The sequence below is a fragment of the Scyliorhinus torazame genome, chromosome 8 (genome assembly GCF_047496885.1).
Source record: "Scyliorhinus torazame isolate Kashiwa2021f chromosome 8, sScyTor2.1, whole genome shotgun sequence".
Lineage (NCBI taxonomy): Eukaryota > Metazoa > Chordata > Chondrichthyes > Carcharhiniformes > Scyliorhinidae > Scyliorhinus > Scyliorhinus torazame.
The window spans coordinates 171,879,093-171,906,106 of NC_092714.1; positions in this window are offsets into that span (position 1 = coordinate 171,879,093).

A 27,014-nucleotide genomic window follows, 5' to 3' on the forward strand; every position below is an offset into this window, starting at 1 on the left:
TCCAGGCGCCAAGGCAGGAAGATCAGTTGCCCGAGTGTCGTATGCCACCTTCTGCTGAGCACGCTGCTGTCGCATCCTTTGCAGTACTGGAATGTGGTCGAGTGTAGGGACAAGAATGGATGGCACAGTGGTCCTGAGGGCGCGACCCATCAACAGCTGGGCTGGTGAGAGGCCAGTGGCTAGTGGGGCCGAGCGATAGGCCAGCAGGGCTAAGCAGAAATCCGATCCAGCATCAGCAGCCTTGCAGAGGAGCCGCTTGACGATATGGACGCCCTTTTCCGCCTTGCCATTTGACTGGGGATGCAAAGGGCTGGACGTCACGTGTGTGAAGCCATACGAAGCAGCAAAAGACGACCATTCTTGGCTTGCAAAACATGGCCCATTGTCCGACATGACAGTAAGCGGAATGCCATGGCGAGCGAAGGTGTCTTTGCATGCCCTTATGACAGCGGACGATGTGAAATCGTGCAGGCGTATGACCTCTGGATAATTTGAAAAGTAATCTATGATGATTACGTAGTCCCTGCCAAGTGCATGAAAGAGGTCCACACCCACCTTCGTCCAGGGGGACGTCGCCAACTCATGGGGCTGAAACGTCTCAGGGGGTTGCGCCGGCTGAAACCTTTGGCAGGTGGGGCAGTTGAGCACCATGTTGGCAATGTCATCGCTGATGCTCGGCCAGTATACAGCTTCTCGGGCCCTCCGTCTGCACTTCTCAACCACAAGATGGCCTTCATGCAGTTGGTCGAGGACCAGCTTGTGCATGCTGTGTGGAATCACTATCCGGTCCAGCTTTAGGAGGACACCATCAATGACGGCCAAGTCGTCCCGGACATTGTAGAATTGTGGGCACTATCCTTTGAGCCATCCTCCCGTCATGTGGCGCATCACACGTTGTAGAAGGGGGTCAGCCGCAGTCTCCCAGCGAATACGGCCCAGATTTGAATCGGCAGCTGACAGATTGGCCGATGTGAAGGCCACATGCGCTTCGACCTGACAGACGAACCCCTCCGAATCGGGCGGTGTGCTTACTGCTCTGGATAGGGCATCCGCAATGATGAGGTCCTTACCCGGTAGACCAGTTGGAAGTCGTACCTCCGGAGCTTGAGCAGGATGCGCTGGAGGCGAGGGGTCATCTCGTTCAGGTCTTTATGTATGATGCTGACCAGGAGACGATGGTCGGTTTCCACAGTAAACTGGGGGAGACCATACACGTAGTCATGGAACTTATCTATTCCGGTCAACAAATCCAGGCACTCCTTCTCGATCTGCGCATAGCGCTGTTCTGTGGGGGTCATGGCCCACGAGACATCGGCGACCGGGGCCCATGATGCAGTGTCGTCCCATTGCAGGAGTACCGCCCCAATGCCGGACTGGCTGGCATCAGTCGAGATCTTCGTATCCCGAGAGGTGTCGAAGAACGCCAATACCGGGGCTGTGGTGAGCTTAATTTTGAACTCCTCCCATTCCTTCTGGTGTGCGGGCAGCCACTGGAACTCCGTGGACTTCTTAACTAGGTGGTGAAGAGCCATTGTGTGGGAGGCAAGGTTGGGAATTAACTTCCCCAGGAAGTTGACCACGCCTAGAAAGCGTAGCATTGCTTTCTTGTCTGCCGGTTGCGGCATGGCTGTAATGGCGCTCACCTTGTCTGCATCCGGACGCACTCCCGACCAGGATATATGGTCCCCCAGAAACTTTAGCTCAGTTTGGCCAAAGGAGCACTTGGCTCGGTTGAGGTGCAGGCCGTGTTCCCGTATCCGTGCAAAGACATGCTGGAGACGACTGATGTGCTCCTGTGGTGTGGTGGACCAGATGATGACGTTGTCAACATAGACGCGCACCCCTTCGATGCCCTCCATCATCTGTTCCATGATTCTGTGGACTACCTCGGATGCCGAGATGATGCCAAACGGCATTCTGTTATAGCAGAACCTGCCGAAAGGAGTGTTGAAGGTGCACAGCTTCCTGCTGGACTGATCCAGTTGGATCTGCCAAAAACCCTTCGAGGCATCAAGCTTTGTGAAAATTTTAGCCATTTCGCTCGTGATCTCTTCCCATTTGGGTATGGGGTAGTGTTCCCTCATGATGTTGTTGTTTAGGTCTTTCGAGTCGATGCAGATCCGGAGTTCGCCAGAGGGCTTTTTAACGCAAACCATGGAGCTGACCCATGGCGTGGGCTCTGTGACCCGGGATAGCACCCCTTGGTCCTGGAGATCCTGCAGCTGCTGCTTGAGGCGGTCTTTGAGTGGTGCTGGGACTCTACGAGGTGCGTGAATGGCCGGGGTGGCATCCGGTTTGAGCCGTATTCTGTAGGTATAGGGCAGTGTGCCCATGCCTTCGAATGCCTCCTGGTTGTGGGCGAGGAGCGAGTGGAGCTGTGCCCTAAATTCAGCATCCGGTAAGTCTGATGTGCCTTCCGGAGACAGAGCATGTACCCGCTGAACGAGGTGGAGAACCTTGCACGCCTGTGCGCCTAGCAGGGAGTCCTTTGATGAACCAACTATCTCGAAGGACAGTGTGGCCTGATACACATTGTGCGCCACCTGGAGCTGGCAGGATCCCAATGTCCCCGGGATAACATTTCCGTTGTAGTCGACCATCTTACAACGGAATGGCCGAATTGGTGGTCTGACCTTCAAGGCGTAGAAGGTTGACCATACTATCAGGTTGGCGGAGGCACCAGTGTCCAGACGGAATGTGATTGGTGATCGGTTGACCGTTAGGGTGGCACACCATTCGTCACCCGGATTGACACTGTTCACTGGCATCGGCTAATGGGTCCTGCTTGGAGACATCCGGTTCCTGTCGATGACCGCAACACAGAAGGCTTCCCGGTCGTCTGTATCACCGGTTTGTATATCGTCTGGGTATGACTCGGAGTACGGAGGCTGAATGGTCCGGACGTCCCTGCGAGGCTGTCGGAATTGGGGAGCGTTGGCAGGTTGAGCTGCTCGACAGCAGGCAGCGTAGTGGCCCATCTTGCCACAGCGGAGGCATTGTCGGTTCTTTGCCGGACATTGCCGCTTTAAATGTGCGGATCCACCGTTGCCGCAAGTCGTGACGTCATGGCATTCGTTGTGCCATCGTGCATGCGCAGTTCGGTCCTGCGAGAGTGTGCCTGCGCGTCACGTCCCTCTGCGTCGACGTCTCTTTTGGCGCGTACAAGCGCGGGAGGCCGCGGAAAGCGCGCGAAATGGCCGCTCTCTCTGGGCCGCGGGCCGGGAGGAACTCGATCGCCTGGACCCGCTCGGCCTCGTAGGACCCCTGCCTTGCCGATTCGGCCGCGTAGGACCCCTGCCTTGCCGATTTGGCCGCCTGGAATTGGGAGTAGCGGCTGTTCGCGTTTTCATGGAGGACGCAGGCTTCGATGGCGGTGGCTAGGGTGAGGCTTTTAATTTTGAGGAGCTGCTGGCGTAGGGTGCCCGAGGTGACCCCAAAAACAATCTGGTCCCGAATCATGGAATCGGAGGTGGCCTCGTAACCGCAGGACTGCGCGAGGAAACGGAGGTGTGTCAGGAAAGATTGAAAAGGCTCATCGTTATCCTGCAGGCATTTAAACAGCTTCCAGTGGACGCCGAGGTTTCCAGCGATTTGGAGCGGCTGCGGCGGGCTGATGGTGTCCATGGCACAGGATGGCGGATTCCTTAAGATGCGTAGGTAGGTCTCACAGTTACTGGGTTCCAATCCTGGTACTATGTCGTGTTGGGTGCTCTGCTACACAGACGAACCAACACGGTTGCGGAAGGTACAACTCAGTTTTATTACTAACAATTATTAACATTTGTAAACTGGTTGCTGTGGTTCGTTCATTACCCTCTAACCTGTGGACCCAGCCCTAACACTATCTTGGAGAAGCACTCAGCACATGGTGAATGTCTGAGTGGCTTGCTGTGAGCTCTGTGCCCTGAGCTGTCTCCTGCTGGAATCAATCGGAAGTGTCGTGTTCCCCATTTTATAGTGTGTCTGCTCTTGCTTGTGATTGGCTGTGATGTTGCATGTGTATTGATTGGTCCGTTGATCTGTCCATCAGTGTGTATGTGTGTTTGCACCATGATGTTTATCTGAATATCATGACATGGGAGACAATAGCAAACCACCACTGACAAAAACAAACTGCCAAGGAAATGGCTGAGGGTGAAGCAGCTGATGGCAATGAGCCGAGGAGCTGCCTTTGGGCAGAGTGCACATGATGCTGATGAAGTCTAGAGGGCAGATGGATAATCTATCTGAGGTGTTTAAAACATTAAAGACATTTAAGCAGGTAGATGGAAAGAAAGGGAATGCGGGACAAGTTAGGCCATTCTGGAGAGAGATGTCAGTCACACAAAGTGCAGTGGAAATGTGAAATGAGTGATTTGATTGTGGAACTCACAAATACAAGCAGTTGAGGCAAATCGCATAGATGCATTTAAGGGGTTTTGTAATTGAGGAAGCTAGCGGTAGTGGAACGAGGATTTATTGAACTAAGTACAATACTCAGCCCACGGCAGTAACTCTCTCCCAATCCAGTCCCTGTTGGGACAACCAACAGCTCTGGGCCCTGCTTGGGCCGGCTTTATATGTAGGTCGAATGAGCTCCAGCTAGGAGACCTCCACCTTCTACCAGGGAAGTCCGTACTCCGCTAGTCCCAGGGGAAGATCGACAATGGTCTCCCCGTGGTCCTCGTGGGGGTTATGACACTAGTTAAGGACGTGTGGGAAAAGTAGTAGAAGGTTATGTCAAGAGGGTCGGGAGTGGATAGAGCGCAAACTCTGGCCAGGCTTTCAGGCCTGTTTCTATGCCGAAACTTCTATGAAGCTCTCTGAAGCGTGCTTCAGACACCAGACCAAATCCCCAAGAACAACTTCCATATTAGCACTGCCAGAGTAAGTAGCCGTGAAGACACTGTAATGAGATTAGACTGTCTCAGCAGTGAAATGCTTTCCCTTTGACTTTATTTCTTATTGTGTTGCAAATTCAGAGTGCAGGAACCTTCTTAATTAATCATTAAAGCAATGCACAGTTTAAAATTAAGGTAGGACAAAAATGCTTTCAATCTCAGTTTTTAAATGGTGTGTGAAATTGAACCATCAAGGGTAATAACAAGCTTTGTGCATTCGCTGATTCTACACACATTGTAATTTTAAATGTTTGTGGTAAATGAACAATTAAGTCACTCCCATTGAGATGCAGATATGGATCCAGCGAATGAGCCAATTCAACTCCCAATCCTGAATTATATTTGAATGGTTTAAAAATACAAATCGAGAAAACTATCACAGAAAATCATCTATCTCAAGCCACCTAATGTCTTCAGATATTGTGTCAATGGCTCTCGGTGCTCTAAGAAACAAAATATCTGTTAATTTTGCTTTCATTATTACTTGCTCACTTCCCTCTCCTTGCTGGAAAAAGCTTGCTGCTTTGGAAGATGTGGTGTAATGTGTAAGGGCGTGGGGCGACATCTCCATTCTACACATTTATTCCAGGCAGGAAGGTGTGAAGGAGAGGTTGCAGGGAGCTGTACCTTCGCTCAAATGTCCCATTCAAATGGGGAGCATTTAACACAACATCTAAATGCCTGAGATGAACAATCCTGCTCCTCCCTTCTAGCATAGGAACAGGAAGAGGCCAATCAGCCCCTCGAGCCTGTTCCAACATTTAGCATGGTGATAGCTGATCTGTATTTCAATTGCATTTATCTGCTTTGATTCCATGTTCCTTGCATAACAAAAACAAACAAAACTATTAAATAAATGAAACTCATTAAATCGAGCAAACTACTTGGAATAAGAGATGCAACTTAATTGAGGAAAGCCAGCATGGATTTCGGAAAGGGAAAATTATGTTTGCCTAACAAGAGCGTCATGGAGGCACAATGGTGAGCACTGCTGCCTCACAGCGTCAGGGACCCGAGCCCAAAGACTTTTCTGACAACTGTGTAGTAGGAGAGTGCCGGACTCTCTTCACCTGTGGCTGAGCATCTTGCAGTCGCGGTGCTGGATCAGGCGGCGTATAGTTGGACGGTGAATCCCTCATCCAGTCTGGGCAGTTTTCATCCAACAGGGCAACAGCCTTACTGCTCCTGGCTGTGGCGTACTCTCCCGCCAATATCAGGGAAAAAGAGAGACCAGGGCGTTGTAGGAGTGGATGGTTATTATTGTAGGAGTGGATGGTTATTAATGTAGGAATAGATGGTTATTAATGTATACAACTGCTGTAGTCAGCAGCAGATGTTGTGGAAGTTAAAGTGTTCATGATCAAAACGACACGAGTTCAGTTACTCAGTAACCGACATCACCGAAAACACAATAGGTTGTATGTGATTAGACATATACCCAATCAGTGGAGGATAAACCCAACCAGTGGAGATAACATCCCACTGTGGCATATTACAGCCAATCTGTGTAAGGAACTGACACTCCCACAGCCCTGCCTCTGAAAGGAGTTTTAGACGTTGTGAAAGTTGTAGGCATTTTGGAGAAAGAAGTGATACCAGCTGAATAAAGTTTTGTACGATTGTACCACAACTCCGGCTCAAATCTCGTGAATATAACCGTGGGTTGGAAGCTTCAGGTTAATTCAGGGCTAAATCGCTGGCTTTGAAAGCAGACCAAGGCAGGCCAGCAGCACGGTTCAATTCCCGTACCAGCCTCCCCGAACAGGCGCCGGAATGTGGCGACTAGGGGCTTTTCACAGTAACTTCATTTGAAGCCTACTTGTGACAATAAGCGATTTTCATTTTCATTTTTCATTAGTAATTCAGCCGGTGATACCTCGGTCACAGCATGTGGAGTGGTCCTAAGAGCAGAACAAGAATCTGACCAGTCTTGTATCCAATGACCCCGAAGACTGCTTTTTCAGCCCTCATTTGAATTTCTGTACCACCCTTTCCGCCGGCCCATTGGAAGCCGGGTGACACATGGCCGCATGGATGTTGATGTGTTGGGTGCTCTGAGATACAGACGAACCAACACGGTTGCGATTGGTACAACGCAGTTTTATTCCTTTAATCTATTTATATAACAAACTTGGCACTCAGCACATGGTGACTGTCTGAGTGTCTGGCTTGGAGGTCCTTGCCCTGTGCCATCTCCTGATGGACTGCGCAGGAAGTGTTGTGTTTCTTGTTTTGTACTGTGTATGCTCTTGTCTGTGATTGGCTGTCGTGTTATGTGTGCTAATTGGTCCGTTGCTCTGTCTATCATTATGTATGTGTGTATGTGCTGTGATGTTCACTTGAATATCATGACATCCCCCCTTTTTGCAAGATTATGTGCCTACGTGGTTATAAATAGAAATGTGTACTGAGTGCAGCTAAATGTGTGAGTGTGTAATATTTACAGCATGTACATGGAGCTTAACTATATACAAGGGGCGATGTCGAGTGTGACATACTAACGAGGTTGTACCATAACAAAAAAAAACGTGGAAATGTGGAACGATAAAACGAATGCCTGTAACGAGAAGAACATAGACATGTTAAATCAGTGGTTGCATGAGTTCAACATGTAAACAGTCTCATAAGTCCAGTCTAGTAGGTGGGCGACGAATTTGGGTTGACCGCCTCAAGGGTCGGTCGGGAACCACCGGCTGAGGTGCGGGGGTGGCCACGGGCGGCGACGGAAGGGGCATGGTAGCAGGCAGCTCCACGAAGTCGCTATCAGGAACAACAGGAGGACACGGTGTCAGTGTAAGGTCTCGTTGCGAGCGTGGAAGTAAGCGAAGAGCCCGGCGATTGCGCCTACGCACGGATCCATCAGGCATGCGTACCAGGAACGAGCGGGGAGCCACGCGTCGGAGAACTTCGGCAGGTGCAGTCCAGCCACCTTCTGGTAGGTGGATGCGGACGTCGTCTCCAGGGGCCAGGGCGGGAAGATCAGTTGCCCGCGTGTCATATGACCTCTTCTGGCGACCGCGCTGCAGTTGCATCCTATGTAGTACCGGAGCATGGTCTATTGTTGGTGCCAGGTTGGAAGGCACAGTGGTCCTGAGGGCACGACCCATCAGCAGCTGTGCTGGTGAGAGACCAGTGGCTAGTGGGGCCGAGCGATAGGCCAGCAGGGCGAGGCAGAAGTCCGACCCGGCAGCAGCAGCCTTGCAGAGGAGCCGCTTGGCAATGTGAACGCCCTTCTCCGCCTTTCCATTTGACTGGGGGTGCAGAGGGCTGGACGTCACGTGTGTGATGCCATACGAGGCAGCAAACAATGACCATTCCTGGCTGGCGAAACAGGGCCCTTTGTCCAACATGACAGTCATCGGAATGCCGTGGCGAGCAAAGGTGTCTTTGCAGGCCCTGATGACAGCAGACGACGTCAAATCGTGCAGGCGTTTGAATTCTGGGTAGTTGGAGAAGTAGTCAACTATGATGACATAGTCCCTGCCGAGCGCGTGAAACAGGCCCACACCCACCTTCGCCCAGGGGGACGTCACCAGCTCATGGGGCAGAAGTGTTTCAGGAGATTGCGTCGGCTGAAACCTTTTGCAGGTTGTACAGTTGAGCACCATGTTGGCAATATCGTCACTGATGCCCGGCCAGTATACCACCCCTCGAGCCCTCCGTCTGCACTTCTCGACCCCCAAGTGGCCTTCGTGTAGTTGGTCGAGAACCAGCTGGCGCATGCTGTGCGGAATCACAATCCGGTCCAGCTTCAGAATGACACCATCAATGACGGTCAGATCATCTCGGACATTGTAGAACTGCGGGCACTGCCCTTTGAGCCACCCTCCCGTCATGTGGCGCATCACACGCTGTAGAAGGGGGTCGGCCGCAGTCTCTCGGCGAATACGGGCCAGGCTGGAGTCGTCAGCTGGCAGATTTGCCGATGTGAAAGCCACCTGTACCTCGACCTGACATACGAACCCCTCCGCATCTGGCGGCGTGTTCACTGCTCTGGATAGGGCATCCGCAACGATGATTTCCTTCCCTGGGGTGTAGACCAGTTGGAAGTCGTACCTCCTGAGTTTAAGTAGGATACGCTGGAGGCGAGGGGTCATCTCGTTCAGGTCCTTGTTTATTATGCTGACCAGGGGGCGGTGGTCAAATTCGACCGTGAACCGGGGAAGACCACATACGTAATCATGGAACTTGTCTAAACCAGTTAGCAAGCCCAGCGTAGCGCTGCTCTGTGGGGGTCATGGCTCACGATGCATAGGCAACTGGGGCCCATGATGCCGTGTCATCCCATTGCAGGAGCCAATGCCGGATTGGCTGGCATCAGCCGAGATTTTGGTGGCACGAGATGTGTCAAAGAACGCCAATACCGGTGCAGTGATGAGTCTGAGTTTGAGCTCCTCCCATTCCAGCTGGTGTGTGTGTTGCCACTGGAACTCTGTGGACTTTTTGACGAGGTGGCGCAGAGTCGTCGTGTGGGAAGCAAGGTTGGGAATGAACTTCCCCAGGAAGTTGACCATGCCAAGGAAGCGTAGCATTGCTTTCTTGTCGGCCGGCTGTGGCATGGCTGTGATGGCGCTCACCTTGTCTGCATCCGAACGGACCCCTGACCGGGAGATATGGTCCCCCAGGAACTTCAACTCGACCTGGCCAAAGGAACACTTGGCTCGGTTGAGGCGCAGGCCGTTTTCCCGTATGCGGGCAAAAACGCGTTGGAGACGATGTATGTGCTCCTGTGGTGTGGTGGACCAGATGATGATGCCGTCCACAGATACGCGCACCCCTTCGATGCCTTCCATCACCTGCCCCATGATCCTATGAAAGACCTCGGATGCCGAGATGATGCCAAATGGCATCCGGTTGTAGCAGAACCTGCCGAAAGGGGTGTTGAAGGTGCATAGCTTTCGGCTGGAGGGATCGCGTTGAATCTGCCAAAACCCCTTAGAAGCATCCAGTTTCGTAAATATTTTCGCCTGGGCCATTTCACTGGTGATCTCCTCCCGTTTGGGTATGGGATAATACTCCCTCATGATATTATTGTTGAGGTCTTTGGGGTCAATACAGATCGGAGCTCACCGGAGGGCTTCTTGACACACACCATGGAGCTGACCCACGGCGTGGGCTCCGTGACCCTGGATAGGACCCCTTGGTCCTGGAGATCCTGCAGCTGCTGCTTGAGGCGGTCTTTAAGTGGCGCAGGAACCCTGCGAGGTGCGTGAATGACTGGGATGGCATCCGGTTTGAGGCGAATTCGGTAGGTGTATGGCAGTGTTCCCATGCCCTCGAATGCCTCCTGGTTATGGGCGAGGAGCGATTGGAGTTGTGCGTTGAACTCTGCATCCGGGAAGTCAGACGTGCCGTCTGGAGAGAGAGAGAGAATTCGTTGCACAAGGTGGAGAGACTTACATGCCTGTGCACCCAGCAGGGAGTCCTTCGATGAGCCAACTATCTCGAACGAGAGTGTGGCCGTGTGTGTGTTGTGTGTCATCTGGAGCTGGCAGGATTCCATAGCCGGGATAACGTTCCCGTTGTAGTCGACCATCCTGCACCGGGACGGCCGGATTGGTGGTCTGACCTTCATGGCGTAGAAGGCTGACCATGCTATGAGGTTGGCGGAGGCACCAGTGTCCAGGCGGAAAGTGATCGGCGATCGGTTAACCGTTAGGGTGGCACTCCATTCATCGCCCGGATTGATGGTGTTGACCCGGTTCCCATCAATGACCGCAACCCGGAAGGCGTCTTGGTCATCTGTGTCATCAGTTTGGATGTCGTAATGTGGAGGCTGAATGGTCTGCACGTTCCTGCGAGGTTGTCGGAGATGCGGAAGATCAACAGGTTGAGCCGCTCGACAGTAGGCAGCGTAGTGGCCCACCTTGCACAGCGTAGGCATTGTCGGGTTTTTGCGGGACATTGCCCTTTTAAATGTGCAGCTCCACAGTTGCCGCACGTCGTGACGTCATGGCGTTTGTTACGTGTATGCTGGAGGCATACCTAGACGTAGGGAGAAGGAGGGAAATGGGAGGGGAAGAGGGAAATCGTGGGGGAAGGGGGGTAAAGGATTGATTGAGGAGGGAGGGAAATGGGGGAGGGGCAAGGAGGGATTGGGGAGGAGGGAAATGGGGGGAGGTGGGAGGTGGGATTGGGAGAAAGGGAGCTAAATGTGGGGTGGGGGAGGGTGAAGGAAGGATTGGAGGAGGGAGGGAAATGGGGGAAGGAGGGATTGGGGGTAGGTAGGCAAATGGGGACCGGCTCCTCCTCAGATGAGGCCGCATGTCTCTCCTCATCCAGCATGTCACTCCACTGCTGTGTCAGGTTGTGGAGGGCACAGCAGACCACCACAAAGCTGGGGACCCTCTGGAGGGTGCACTGCAGTGCAGCACTAGAGCAGTCAAAGCATCGGAACCGCATTTTCCTCAATCTGATGCACCACTCAATGGCTGCACGGGTGGCAACGTGAGCCTTATTGTATTAGGTCTCCGTCTCAGTCTCCGGTCTCTGCACTGGTGTCATCAGCCACGACCTCAGAACGTAGTCCTTATTCCCCAAGAGCCAATCCGTCATCCTGGGGCAGTCCACGAAGACACTGGGGATCGCCGTGTGTCCCAGGATGCAGCTGTTGTAGTGATCCTTACATGGGTATGTATAGAAGGGGCTGATGGGTAATGGAAAGACCACCAGGGGGCAGCACTGTCGTGTATAAAAGTGGGACACAGACAGCCCTCCCCCTCTTTGGCTGATTTGATAGTGAGGAGAACAGGAACAGAAATTTAGCTCAGGGCTACTAGTGTGGTCAGGCCTAGTTGTAGAGCATAGAATAGTTATAACCTTTTTTACCAGTGCAGTTCTTTAAGTAAGAGCTCACATAGTTATTTAAGTTGCGTTGCTCAATAAACCTTCTATCAAACTTCTGGACGACCTTGAGCCTTCTTCCAGAGCGTCTACTGCAACTGAGTTGAGTAGCACAGATTACCATCTCTGCAGGTAACAAAACATGGTACAGGAGTGGCTTTAATTGAACAGCACTAGATAGATTAGGTTAGAGACCAGAAAGAACCAAAGCAAGCAGCAAAAGCAACGGGCCGGCCGCTCGACTGTGGAAGACTTCGCAGCATTTTGATTCCAAACAACCTACCGAAGCGATGGCTCACACGCCACTTCCAGAGTTGCTGAAAACTACCGGTAATTTAAATAGTAACTGGAAAATGTATAAACAGCAGCTTCAGATATACATGGCAGCGACTGACCTCAATGCAGCCACCGACGAGAGAAAGACTGGAATATTACTCTCAACGGCAGGCCGGTAGGCGGTAGACATTTATAACTCGTTTACGTATGGTGATACTGAAGATAAAACTAAATATCAAGTGATAATGGCAAACTTTGATGAGCACTGTAAACCACAGTCAAATGAAATCATGGAACGATTTAACCTGCGTAACAGATTCATAAAAAAATGGGGAGACTATCTCCAATTTTGTCACAGATCTCCGCTTGCTAGCACAAGGTTGTAACTATGCTGATGTAACAGATTCCATCATCAGGGATCAATTAATATATGGGGCGGGATTCTCCCCTACCCGGCGGGGCGGGAGGTCCTGGCGGGATGGAGTGGCAGGAACCACTCTGGCGTCGGGCCGCCCCGAAGGTGCGGATTTCTCCACACCTTTCGGGGCCAAGCCCTCACCTTGAGGGGCTAAGACCGCGCCGGATCGGTTTCCACTCCGCCGGCTGGCGGGATAGGCCTTTGGCGCCACGCCAGCCGGCGCCGAAAGGTCTTCGCCGGGCGACGCATGCGCGGGAGCGTCAGCAGCCGCTCACGGCATCCCCGTGCATGCGCAGGGGAGGGGGTCTCTTCCGCCTCCGCCATAGTGAAGACCATGGCAAAGGCGGAAGAAAAAGAGTGCCCCCACGGCACAGGCACTCCCGCGGATCGGTGGGCCCCGATCACGGGCCAGGCCACTGTGGGGGCACCCCCCGGGGCCAGATCGCCCCGCGCCCCCCCCCAGGACCCCGGAGCCGGCCTGCGCCGCCTTGTCCCGCCGGTAAGGTAGGTGGTTCAATCTACGCCGGCGGGACAGGCATCTTAGCAGCGGGACTTCGGCCCATCCGGGCCGGAGAATCGCGGGGGGGGGGGGGCCGCCAACCGGCGCGGAGCGATTCCCGCCCCCGCCGAATATCCAGTGCCGGAGAATTTGGCAACCGGCGGGGGCGGGATTCACACCAGCCCCCGACGATTCTCCGACCTGGCGGGGGGTCGGAGAATCTCGCCCAAGGGTATCATTAATGCAGCAAAATGATTTAACTTTAAAAACCACAATAGCGAAATGCTTCCGACAAGAGCAGAAAAAACAGCAGTACCTGGAGTTACTTGAAAAAAAAACATGGAGAAAGTACTCCATGAGGTAGAAGATGTAAAAATGGTGGCCTCTCCTCACAGGCCTTCTTTTCCGGCGGCTGGCGCCCATTACGTCATGTCTGCACATGCGCAGTATGCAAAATACCTGCCCCAGCCCGAAGAGCGAGTTGTGCATGCGCGATCGCTGCCGGCGCGTGACGTCACGCACGTCGTGACATGCTACCGCTGTGGCACCGCCCATTTAAAAGGGAAATGTCCTGCACAAGGGAAAAGGTGCCTAAAATGCTCTAAGATGAATCATTTTGCCTCCAAGTGTCAATCCACAGCCAAATATTACTCTCCAATGCAAAGGCATGGAAACTTCAAGATTCGCACAGTAAATGCAATGGACACTCGGACACCCGAAGAAAATTTTTCCGACCACAAAGAGTTCCACTCCTGGGAGAACACATAAGACCATAAGACATAGGAGTGGAAGTAAGGCCATTCGGCCCATCGAGTCCACTCCACCATTCAATCATGGCTGATTTCAACTCCATTTACCCGCTCTCTCTCCATAGCCCTTAATTCCTTGAGAAATCAAGAATTTATCAACTTCTGTCTTAAAGACACTCAACGTCCCGGCCTCCTCCACCCTCTGTGGCAATGAATTCCACAGACCCACCAATCTCTGGCTGAAGAAATTTCTCCTCATCTCTGTTCTAAAGTGACTCCCTTTTATTCTAAGGCTGTGCCCCCGGGTCCTAGTCTCCCCTGCTAATGGAAACAACTTCCCTACATCCACCCTATCTAAGCCATTCATTATCTTGTAAGTTTCTATTAGATCTCCCCTCAACCTCCTAAACGTCAATGAACATAATCCCAAGATCCTCAGATGTTCATCGTATGTTAGGCCTACCATTCCTGGGATCATCCGTGTGAATCACCGCTGGACCCGCTCCAGTGCCAGTATGTCCTTCCTGAGATGTGGGGCCCAAAATTGCTCACAGTATTCTAAATGGGGCCTAACTAGTGCTTTAGAAGTACATCCCTGCTTTTATATTCCAAGCCTCTTGAGATAAATGACAACATTGCATTTGCTTTCTTAATTACGGACTCAACCTGCAAGTTTACGTTTAGAGAATCCTGGACTAGGACTCCCAAGTCCCTTTGCACTTCAGCATTATGAATTTTGTCACCGTTTAGAAAATAGTCCATGCCTCTATTCTTTTATCCAAAGTGCAAGACCTCGCACTTGCCCACGTTGAATTTCATCAGCCATTTCTTGGACCACTCTCCTAAACTGTCTAAATCTTTCTGCAGCCTCCCTACCTCCTCAATACGACCTGCCCCTCCACCTATCTTTGTATCATCGGCAAACTTAGCCAGAATGCCCTCAGTCCCGTCATCTAGATCGTTAATATATAAAGAGAACAGCTATGGCCCCAACACTGAACCCTGCGGGACACCACTCGTCACCGGTTGCCATTCCAAAAAATAACCTTTTATCCCAACTCTCTGCCTTCTGCCTGACAGCCAATCGTCAATCCATGTTAGTACCTTGCCTCGAATACCATGGGCCCTTATTTTACTCAGCAGTCTCCCGTGAGGCCTTTTGGAAGTCAAGATAGATAACATCCATTGGCTCTCCTTGGTCTAACCTATTTGTTATCTCTTCAAAGAACTCTAACAGGTTTGTCAGGCATGACCTCCCCTTACTAAATCCATGCTGACTTGTCCTAATCCGACCCTGCACTTCCAAAATTTAGAAATCCCATCCTTAACGATGGATTCTAGAATCTTACCAACAACCGAGGTTAGGCTAATTGGCCTATAATTTTCCATCTTTTATCTTGTTCCCTTCTTGAACGGGGGGTTACAACAGCGATTTTCCAATCCTCTGGGACTTTCCCTGACTCCAGTGACTTTTGAAAGATCATAACTAACGCATCCACTATTTCTTCAGCTATCTCCTTTAGAACTCTAGGATGTAGCCCATCTGGGCCCGGAGATTTATCAATTTTTAGACCTCTTAGTTTCTCTAGTACTTTCTCCTTTGTGATGGCTACCATATTCAACTCTGCCCCCTGACTCTCCTGAATTGTTGGGATATTACTCATATCTTCTACTGTGAAGACTGACGCAAAGTACTTATTTAGTTCCTCAGCTATTTCCTTGTCTCCCATCACTAGATTACCAGCGTCATTTTGGAGCGGCCCAATGTCTACCTTTGCCTCCTGTTTGTTTTTAATGTATTTAAAGAAACTTTTACTATCATTCCTAGCCTACCTTCATATTTGATCCTCTCTTTCCTTATTTCTCTCTTTGTTATCCACTGTTTTTGTAGCCTTCCCAATCTTCTGACTTCCCACTACTCTTTGCCACATTATAGGTTTTCTCTTTTGCTTTGATGCATTCCCTGACTTCCTTTGTCAGCCATGGCTGCCTAATCCCCCCTCTGATAACCTTTCTTTTCTTTGGGATGAACCTCTGTACGGTATCCTCAATTACTCCCAGAAACTCCTGCCATTGCTGTTCTTTCCCACTAGGCTCTGCTCTGATTTTCGTCAGTTCCTCCCTCATGCCCCTGTAGTTAACTTTATTTCACTGTAACACCTTTACATCTGATTCTACCTTCTTTCTATCAAATTGCAGACTGAATTCTACCATATTATGATCACTGCCTCCTAAGTGTTCCCTTACTTTAAGATCTTTTATCAAGTCTGGCTCATTACATAACACAAATCCAGAATGGCCTGTTCCCTCGTGGGCTCCATCACAAGCTGTTCCAAAAAACCCTCCTGTAAACATTCAATGAATTCCCTTCCTTTGGGTCCACTGGCAACATTATTTACCCAGTCCACCTGCATATTGAAGTCCCCCATGATCACTGTGACCTTGCCTTTCTGACATGCCCTTTCTATTTCGTGGTGCATTTTGTGCCCCTGGTCCTGACCACTGTTAGGAGGCCTGTACATAACTCCCATTATGGTTTTTTTGCCTTTGTGGTTCCTCAACTCTACCCACACAGACTCCACATCATCTGACCCTATGTCGTTTAGTGCTATTGATTTAATTGAATTCCTAATTAACAAGGCAACCCCGCCCCCTCTGCTCACCTCTCTGTCTTTTTGATAGGTTGTGAATCCCTGGATGTTTAAATGCCAGTCCTGAACCCCCTGCAACCACATCTCTGTGATGCCTACCACATCATACCTGCCAGTCACAATCTGGGCCACAAGCTCATCTACCTTGTTCCGTACACTGCGCGCATTTAAATATAGCACCTTTAATTCTCTATTGACCGTCCCTTTTTGTTTTCTTAGTGTGGTGGACCTTGGTTTACTGAGCCTTTCCATACACTGTGTCATATTTTGTGAGATGGGGACTATTGTAACCTCTCCTGAGTTCTGTCTTTTCGTGCTTTTTTGTATTATTAAGCAGCTACACTTCCCACTGATTACTTCACCTCTTGGTTCCCTAACTTTCCCTTCCCCCCTCAATCTCTAGTTTAAAATCCTATTAACCACCCTATTTACTCTTTTCGCCAGAACACTGGTCCCAGCTCGGTTCAGGTGGAGACCATCCCAACGGTATAGGTCCCCCCTGTCCCAAAACTGATGCCAGTGTCCCATGAAAAGGAACCCCTCTTTCCCACACCACTCTTTCAGCCACGTGTTAACTTCCCTTATTCTTGCCTCCCTATACCAATTTGCACGTGGTTCGGGCAGTAATCCGGAGATTATGAGCCTTGAGGACCTGTTTTTTAATTTGAATCTTCGCTCTTTGTAATCTCTAAATTTACGGCGTTGGAATCATAAACGCCACAGAGGAACCGCATGAGCTGACCACACAGCCTCGATACGTGCATACCGTTGAATCCACAAGCGAATGGAGTGCCACGGTGCAAGTGAACTGGAGCACGAGACGAGAAGAGATAAAGTCAATCGATGGCTTTATTACGCAGACTTGTTCCCCAGCAGCACAGTTACAGAATGCGGCTGCTGGGAGAACCCGGGCTCTTATACTCCGCCTTACTGGGTGTAGCCAGTAGGCGGCTGATCCGATCGGGACCCAGCGTCTATCCACAAATAGCCTCTCGGCATCACAGGGTACCGTAATACCCCTAATACATACCACCACATGAACTCCCCAGTTACGTTCAAGCTTGACACGGGAGCGTCCGCAAACTTGATGACAAGCAAAGATCTCGCATCCATGCCAGGGACACACGAGATAATACCTGCTGCATGCAAGTTAACAGACTACAATGGCAACCAGATCACCTCGAGGGGATCATGCCACCTACAAGTAGTTCATAAGAAAGTCACAAAAGGACTACGTTTTGAGACAAAAGAATGTCACTGTTAGATGCTCAAGCCTGCAAGGATTTGTGGCTGATACAGAGGATTTTCATGAACACGGTTGACTCATCACGACTGGCCGATTCCATCAAGCTGCTTATCAGTGAATATCCCGACATCTTTTCTGGCATGGGTATGTTACCCTACAAGTACAAAATCCTGCTCAAAGAGGATGCAACACCGGTCGTTCATACACCAAGGAGGGTACCAGCTCCGTTGCGGGACAAGCTAAATGCAGAACTCCAACGCCTCCAATCTCAAGGCATCATATCACAAGTCACACAGCCAACTGACTGGGTCAGCTCGTTGGTGTGTGTCAAGAAGCCGTCCGGTGAACTTAGAATCTGTTTAGATCCCAAGGATTTGAACAAAAACATTCCCAGGGAACACTACCCTATTCCCAAGCGAGAGGAGATAATGAGCGAAATGGCGAAAGCTTGCATATTCACCAAACATGATGCCTCACAAAGCTTCTGGCATATGCAGCTCGATGATTCCAGCCGACTGCTGTGTACCTTCAACACGCCTTTTGGACGTTATTGTTATAATCAAATGCCTTTCGGGATTATATCTGCATCCGAAATATTTCACCGAATTACGGAGCAGATGACAGAAGGCATTGAAGGCGTCTGTGTATATGTTGATGACATAATATGGTCAACGACAGAGGAAGACCACATTGCTAGGTTGAAACAAGTCTTCCAAAGAATCCACCAATTTGGGCTGAAGCTCAACCAAGCCAAGTGCACCTTTGCACGTTCGTCTCTGACCTTCCTGGGTGACACGATATCAGAGCACGGGGTGAAGCCGGACGCTGAGAAGATCGCAGCAATTCAGAACATGCAGCGGCCACGTGACAAGAAAGCGGTGCTCAGGTTCCTGGGATTCATCAACTTCCTCGGCAAGTTCATATCGAACCTAGCAGCACGGACGACAGCGTTACGAAATATGAAAAGGAAGGACACGGTGTTTGACTGGACTCCACGTCACCAAGACGAGTGGGATGATCTGAAGCACCAATTGATGGCAGCTCCAACGCTGGCATTCTTTGACCTGGCAAAACCCACAAAGATCTCCACCGATGCCAGTCAACACGGAATTGGTGCGGTGCTACTTCAACAGAATGATCAGTCGGACTGGGTCCCAGTGGCTTATGCTTCTCGAGCGATGACCACCACCGAGTGCAGGTATGCACAGATAGAGGAGGAGTGCCTGGGATTGATCACGGGTGTGACAAAATTCCACCACTATGTGTAAGGTCTTCCCACATTTCTCGTGGCGTCTGATCATAGGCCACTGGTCAACATCATCAACAAAGATCTCAATGACATGACGCCGCGCCTACAACGCATGATGATGAAGTTGCGGAGGTATGACTTCACGCTGGTCTACACTCCTGGGAAGGACCTAATAATAGATGATATCTTATCCCGAGCCATTGACGCTGACAATCCGCCTCCGGCTTCCATTAATGATGTGGAAGCTCATGCACAGTGTTGCTGGGAGACACTCCCGGCAACGGACGAGAGGCTGCAGCAAATTCGTCAGGCGACACGGGAAGATGCGACCCTGCTTCAAGTCATGCACAACCTTCAGCATGGCTGGCCAAGAGGGCGGTGCCCACAATTCCAAAACGTCCAAACTGAACTGTCCGTGGTGGATGGCATCATACTGCGAAATGACAGAATCGTCATTCCACTGGTGCTCCGAGCGGACATGCGCCGCAGGATTCACGAGGGGCACCTTGGTGCCGAAAAGTGGAAAAGGAGAGCACGGCAATCCGTGTATTGCCCTGGGATAAACGAGGACATATAACGAACATGGTGCTCACATGTGACACGTGCCAAAAACATCGACCGGCACAATGCAAGGAGCCACTAAAGCAGCATGAGATGGCTACGCTACCGTGGGACAAAGTTGGTATTGACTTGTTTCATCCCATGGGTCGACACTATGTTCTTCTCATCGATTATTACTCTACCTTTCCGGAAGTACTGAAACTCCCGGATCTCACATCAGCATCAGTTATCAAAGTCTGCAAAGAAACCTTCTCGAGGCATGGCATCCCACAGACGGTCATGTCCGACAATGGCCCTTGCTTTGCAAGCTGGGAGTGGTTGGAATTCACAAAACAGTACAACTTCAAGCATATGACGTCGAGTCCACACTTTCCTCAATGAATGGCAGGGTGGAGAAAAGTGTCCACATTATTAAGCAACTGATCAGCAAGGCCACTGACTCGAACTCCGACATACACTTGGCTCTATTGTCATACCGTTCATCGCCTTTGAGCTCTGGGCTGTCACTGGCTCAAATGCTCTTCAATCGAGATGTGAGGACAATGCTACCGGCGTTACACTTCACCAATCCAGATCACTCGCCAGTCCTGGACAAGATGCGTCACCAACTTCAGGGACAAAAGCAGCACTATGACCGGCAGGCAAAAGTGCTGCATCCGTTAGCGATGAACGACAGGGTTAGGTTGCGACACCCGGCTGGAGGTTGGTCTAACATGGCGATGGTCCTCCGCCAAGTATCCCCACGATTTTACGTTGTGAAGTCTGATGATGGAATACTGCTTCGACGTAATCGGCGAGACACGCTGAAGGTTCCACCTCGTCATCCTGTATTTCCGACGTTAGATCTGCAGGACTCTATCATGCGACATCCTGGGACTCCAGGTGCCCGAATGGACATAAAAACCTCTGGGTCTCCATGCCCACTCAGGAGGTCTACCCGAATCAGACGTGCACCCAACCATCTGAACTTGTGAACATGGACTGATACAATCATTGCTCTGTTCTGTATTTGTGCATGAAACTAACTGTGTTTGATATTTGTTTTTAGTTACAGCTCTGTAACTATGAAAAAAAAAGTGAAAAAGGGGGATGTAGTGATCTTTACATGGGTATGTACAGAAGGGGCTGATGGGTAATGGAAAGACCACCAGGGGGCAGCACTGGCATGTATAAAAGTGGGACGCAGACAGCCCCTCCCTCTTGCTGATTTGACTGTGAGGAGAACAGGGCTCAGGGCTGCTCGTGGAGTCAGAACTAGTTGTAGAGCATAGAAAAGTTATAACCTTTTTTACTAGTGCAGTTCTTTAAGTAAGAGCTCACATAGTTATTTAAGTTGCGTTGCTCAATAAACCTTCTATCAAACTTCTGGATGACCTCGAGCCTTCTTCCAGAGCGTCTACTGTAACTGAGTTGAGTCGCACAGATTACCATCTCTACAGGTAACAAAACAGCTGTCATGCATGCTCCCTGGGTAGTGTGCACAAACGTGCATGATATGGAGGCGGTGGCCACACACGAGTTGAAAATTCAGGAAGTGGAACCCCTTCCTGTTAATGAAGGGCACTTCATAATGCTCCAGTGAGCAGGGTGACATGTGTGCTACCAATTGCCCCTGGACCTGGGGCATCACGGCAATGGCAACAAATCCTGCAGCCTGGGCATCTTGGTGGGTCTGGTTCAGATCGAAGATGATATCGTTGAATGCCCAGGCATACAGAGCATCCATAACTTCCCAGATCCACCTGCGGGCTGTAGATTGTGAAATGCCGCACAGGTCCCCAATCGAGCCCTGGAATAAACCAGTGGCATATAAGTTGCGGGTTGTGGTGACCTTCACGGCCACTGGTAGCGGGTGTCCTCCTTCTCCACAGGGTTCCATGTCCGTGAGTCAATACTGAGCTAGATTGTGTTCTCAAGTTTTTGGAGTGATGTTCAATCCCATAGACAGGGATTTCCAACGCTGTCATGGTGAGACCCGCTGCAGGGGGTTCGGTGGCCCAGCAAACTGTTTGTGACTTTCGGCAGGACTGGACGATCCCAGTGGAGGGCAGGGCTGGCAAATCCCACCCATAACCTCCCAGCTCAGAGGTGAAAAACACAGAGCCACGACTGACACTTCGGAAACGATCAATGTTGAGCTCAAAGTTTTAGCCACTTTACCACAGCGAAGAGGAACATCCACTGAAGTTTATAACCAGCCGGTTTAGCTCACTTGGCTAGACAGCTGGCTTGTGATCCAGAGCAAGGTCAACAGTGCGGGTTCAATTCCTGAACCAGCTGAGGTTATTCATGGAGACTCCGCCTTCTCAACCTTGCCCCTCGCCTGAGGTGTGGTGATCCTCAGGTCAAATCACCACCAGTCAGCTCTTCCCCTCAAAAGGGGAAAGCAGCCTATGGTCGTCTGGGACTATGGTAAGTTTACATTTATATGAGGAACTCTGCAAGATTTACTGCAAGTCACACTCTTCCTGTATGCATAGCCGGTGCTCAGGGAGCTAACATCCAAAACACAAACTGAATACAATAAATACACTTGCTGCATTGAAAAATGCTAATCTGAGCCTTTTGAGCATTAATCTCATTACTATGAACACAGTTTCAGGATCATCAACTGGAGGCACTTCAAAGAACCTGTGTGTTACCAAGGGGAGACCTGTAATAGCTGCCTCTTGCATGCAAAGTTGCAGTTTCAACATCACTTCTCGTCCTCAGAGAAAGCATTTTGGTTGACTTTTAACAAACCTCTAATTGCTTTAATTACCCTGAAGTGTGACACTCGGGAGGCTAATAAAGTTTCAATGTAAAACAGTTTCTGTTGGCAGCACAGCAAGCTTTTCGAAGGATCAACACCATAAAATAACAAGGCTGCTCATTGAACTGCGATCTTAAAGAGAGCTGGTTGATTGCCAATTTGTACTCCATGTCAGCGAAATAGGGGGTTCCCTGGGAATACTGGGATTACTCCGGGGGAAGGACAGAGGAATAGCTCCATTTACAACTAGCATTCAGATTGCATCTGAAATCTCCATAATTCTATGCCAAGAGAGTGGTGAGGATGTGAAACTTGACACAAGGAATAGTTGCTGTGAGCAGCACAGAGGCATTGAAGGAATCATTGGATAAACACATAAAGGAATAGAAAACACATTGATAGGATTGGAAGAGGGTGAACGGATCATAAACCTGTTGTTTTGCTGCTGTTAATACTATGCAGTACGGGTATGGTCAAAGTGAGATCGGTTTTGGCTGTGTAACATTGTCTAGCTCCAATCAGCGCTCCAATGGGCGGCATGGTAGCACAGTGGTTAGCACTGTTGTTTCACAACTCCAGGGTCCCAGGTTCGATTTCCGGCTTGGGTCACTGTCTGAGCGGAGGCTGCATGTTTTCCCTGTGCCACCCAGTGAGGACAGCCACAGTAGACCCCACTGGAGGAATCAGGACTGGCGCCACTGAGCCTACCGCTGACAAGGGTTGCGGCAGCCAATGGTACCCCTGTTGACAGGGACGGGTGGTGAGAATAGAGGCTCCCCACATCACATGCATGGTGTCACTCACTGATGGAGAAGGGGGCAATGTGGAAGGCAACATATCGTGGAATGGCTGAGGGTTGGGGATGAGTTTGGGGGGGGACATGTGGAGGGTGAAGCTGAAGGGCAACTCAGGGTAACTATGGAGCCTGTTGGATTTGGATGGGCAAGGGAATGCTTGTCTTGCTATCATGTCTTCTCTTTTCATCCACTGCAGAAAGGCCAGCAATGCTCACTCTCTACCTGGCCACATCTGCCAAGGCAGACACCAGGAGGTTGCAGGCACAGGGTTTACTTGAGGAGGACGCTTCATAACAGGAGCCTGCCTCAGAAGAGCAGGGGTCAGCTGGTGAGACTGCTGTCTCCCCTAGATGTGCAACAGCAACTTTGTGGTGCTCACCAGATTGTGCCCCAGAAGCCTGTCCACTAATGTCATCCACCGAGATGTGTGTGTCTGTGTTGGTGGAAAGTGGGGGTGATAGCAACGCATCGATGGTGGTCTCTTCGGAGCTCTCCTCTGAGGTGGTTTCTTGGGTGGTGGTGGGAGGGGGGGTTGGAGGTGTGATGGGGGGGGGGAGGGGGGGCGGGGGCTGGAGGTTGGTTGGGGGGGGGTGTCAACCCCAGACTCCCCAGCCTCATCAGATGGAAATCCTATGAGAGAATGGATCTGTGATCAGTGAGAGAGAAGAATCATTTTGTCTGACATGAACAACTTACTTGAGGCAGGTCATCTGGGTGAGGGGGCAATGGATCCCCACCTCTGCAGTGCAGTCCAACCTCACTGTGGGTGGCCGCTCTGTCTTCTGTTGTGCCCGTGATCTCCAAGGCCCGTTCCTCATATCGGGTGTGGTCTTGGATCCCTGGTACTCCGCCCTGCCTAATGGCTCTTGCCCTCCTATTATGGGCTTGTTTCTCCTGCGGAGACAGAGAGGGCATTGTGAGCTGTACACTTGATGGATTAGGGGGGCTTATGGCAGGTGGCATGTGAAGGGCAGCACACTTGGACATGAAAGGGTTGTGCTGGTGGGTGCCAGGGGGTGCTGAACTCCACACACGAAGATCGGACGTGGGGAGGGTCCAAGATGCCAGCCAGTGATTTGTCGGAGGGGAGAGGTTGTAAATTAGAGGGTCAGCAGGCGGAACTGATTCCAGGAGAGAGGTGGTAACCTAACCTTGCAGCTCGGTGGAGGTCGTTGGTCTTCTTCTGACATTGGACGAAGGTCCTTCTGCCGTTGGGCCTCTGACCCCCTCGAGGGAGCAGGATGGCACCTCTTGCATGCACCGCGACCAACATCCTGTCCAGGTTGGCATCCCCAAAGCGAGGAGCTGGTCTGCGTGCTGCCATTCTTCAGTGTTGACTGGGAGTGAATGTCGTGGGACCGTTTAAAAACAGCTCCCTCTTGTTAGCAGCGAGCAGCTGAGGTCCGAGTCTGGTGAATCAGACGGCGAACGAGCCAAGAATGGCGGGATGCTCGTGGAGGCTCGTTTTCAGCACCACGTGCCATTAAATAAGGGTCGCAATCTTGCCAACGTGGCCATTGAGAAACGCCCCACCAATTGCACTGACACTCCAATTCTTTTTCGGTTAGAGTGTGCTCAGTATTTGTCCAAGTTATTAGTTATCTGACCCAATATCTCCTAGTGTGGCTCAGTGTCAGATTTTATTTTATAGTTCTCCTGTGAAGCAACTTGGAATGATTCATTCCAGTAGAGGGTTTTTAGAAATCTACGTTGTGAATTTCGAACTTTGGCTGAGATTTGAACATTCAGTAAGGTTTGTGAGCAGTGTGTATATCAGCTTGCCTGAATGGAAAGGACTTTTCTCGGTGGATGAGCAATAATTCTAATCTCCATAATGAGCGCTCTAATGCTCCCCATGTCCAAGTGACAGTGTGAAAAGGGCCTGAAATGCAACTGTCAGAACTAATTAATGTCACGTATTAATTATTCCTCCCTACATTACTCTGTTAACCATCGAAGTCAAACTTGAACTGTGTTAAAATGAGCCATCACAACTTAATTAAAATTCACTTTTTCTTTTTGTAGAGAGGCCATGATATGGCAGTGAGAGGATCCATTTGTTGTCATTTAAATGTCTCCAAGTGTATTTCCTTGCCTTTCGTAGGTAATGCTGCTTGCCGCAGCTTGTTACGATGCATTGAGAGCTGGCTGCTCGATAACATCTAGATCAACTGTCCAGATTTTAGGAAGGTAAGTGCCAGCAGGCCTTGTGACCTTGGAGGGCAACATGACCTCAGCTTGTGAACTTCCACCATGACCCTTCCATTCATTCGTCTATGCTTACTAACTTACCTTAGCTCCCATTTCATCAATGCCTCAATTTGAAAATTTGTAACCATGTTTTAAAATCCCTCTCATAAAATCATAGAATTTACAGTGCAGAAGGAGGCCATTCGGCCCATCGAGTCTGCACCAGGCCTTGGAAAGAGCACCCTACTTAAGCCCACGCCTCCACCCTATCCCTGAGACCCAGTAACTCCACCTAACCTTTTGGACACTAAGGTTTAGCATGGCCAATCCACCTAACCTGCACATCTTTGGACTGTGGGGGAGAAACCAGAGCACCTGGAGGAAACCCACCCAGACACTGGGAGAATGTGCAGACTCCGCACAGACAGTCACCCGAGTCCGGAATTAAACCCCGGTCCATGGAGCTGTGAGGCAGCAATGCTAACCACCTAGTCTTCTTACTCCAACACTCCTTAATTTTCAATGATCTGGATCGAGGTTTGGAGCCCATGACACACCAGTGAAATAAAGACTAAACACAACATGTGAAGCTGGGAGTTAGGGTTAAGGGTCCAGGGTCCAGGGCAATGGTTACTCAGGGAAAGGAAGGCTGCCTGGTGTAGTTAACGTCTTGTTCCCCTAACTGATAAGGGCAATTTCCTGTTTCCCATGCTGTCTGATATAGGTAACTTCCTGTCCAACATGCTGTCTGATAAGGATGGCACGGTGACACTTCTGCCTCGCAGCTCCAGGGACCTGGGTTCAATGTTGGCCTTGGGTGATGCCTGTGTGGAATTTGTACTTTCTCTATGTGTCTGTGTGGGTTTCCTCTGGGTGCTCTGGTTTCCTCCCACAGTCCAAAGATGTGCAGGTTATGTGGACTTAACATGCTAAATTGCCCCTTAATGTCCAGGGAGGTGCAGGTTAGTTTATGAGGTAGTGGGAATAGGACGGAGTGGGCATGGGTAGAATGCTCATTCAAAGGCTCGATGGGCCAAATGGCCCCTTTGGCACTGTAGGGATTCTATGATTTTATGATGTTACAGTTCACTTGCTGTTCCAATGTTAGTTGATATTCTTAACTTGCTCCGAATATTAGTTGATATTGCTAACTTCCTGTTCCCCATGCTCGCTGATATTATTAACTTCCCGTTCCCCATGTTTGTTGGTATTATTAACTTCCTGTTCCACATGTTAGTTGATTTATTAACTTCCTGTTCCACATGTTAGTTGATACTATTAACTTCCTGTTCCCAAGGCTAGTTGATATTATTAACTTCCTGGTCCCCATGTTAGTTGATATTAGTAACTTCCTGTTCCAATGTTAGTTGATATAATAACTTTCTGTTCCCCATGCTCGCTGATATTATTAATTTCCTGTTCCCCATGGACATTGATAATATTGACTTCCTGTTCACCATGGTCACTGATGTTATTGACTTCCTGTTCACCATGGTCACTGATGTTATTGACTTCCTGTTCACCATGCTGGCTGATATTGTTAACTTCCAGTTGCCTATGCTCGCTGATATTGTCAACTTCTTGTTCCTCATGCTCACTGATAATATTAGCTTCCTGTTCCTCGTGCTCAATGATATTGCAAACGTCCTGGGCGGGATTCTATTTTCCTGAGGCTAAGTGTTGACAGAGTCGGAAACGCCATTGCGTTTCCCGACGGCATCAACATGGCCTCAGGATCAGCACTTCTGGCACCTACAAGGGGCCAGCACGGCACTGGAGCGATCCACGCCACTCCAGCCTCCCTTCCCGGCACCAAATGGGCGCCAACCTACGCATGCGCAGTTGGGCCGCGCCAATCCGCGCATGCGCGGGGGATTTCTTCAGCGCGCCTGCCCCGACGCAA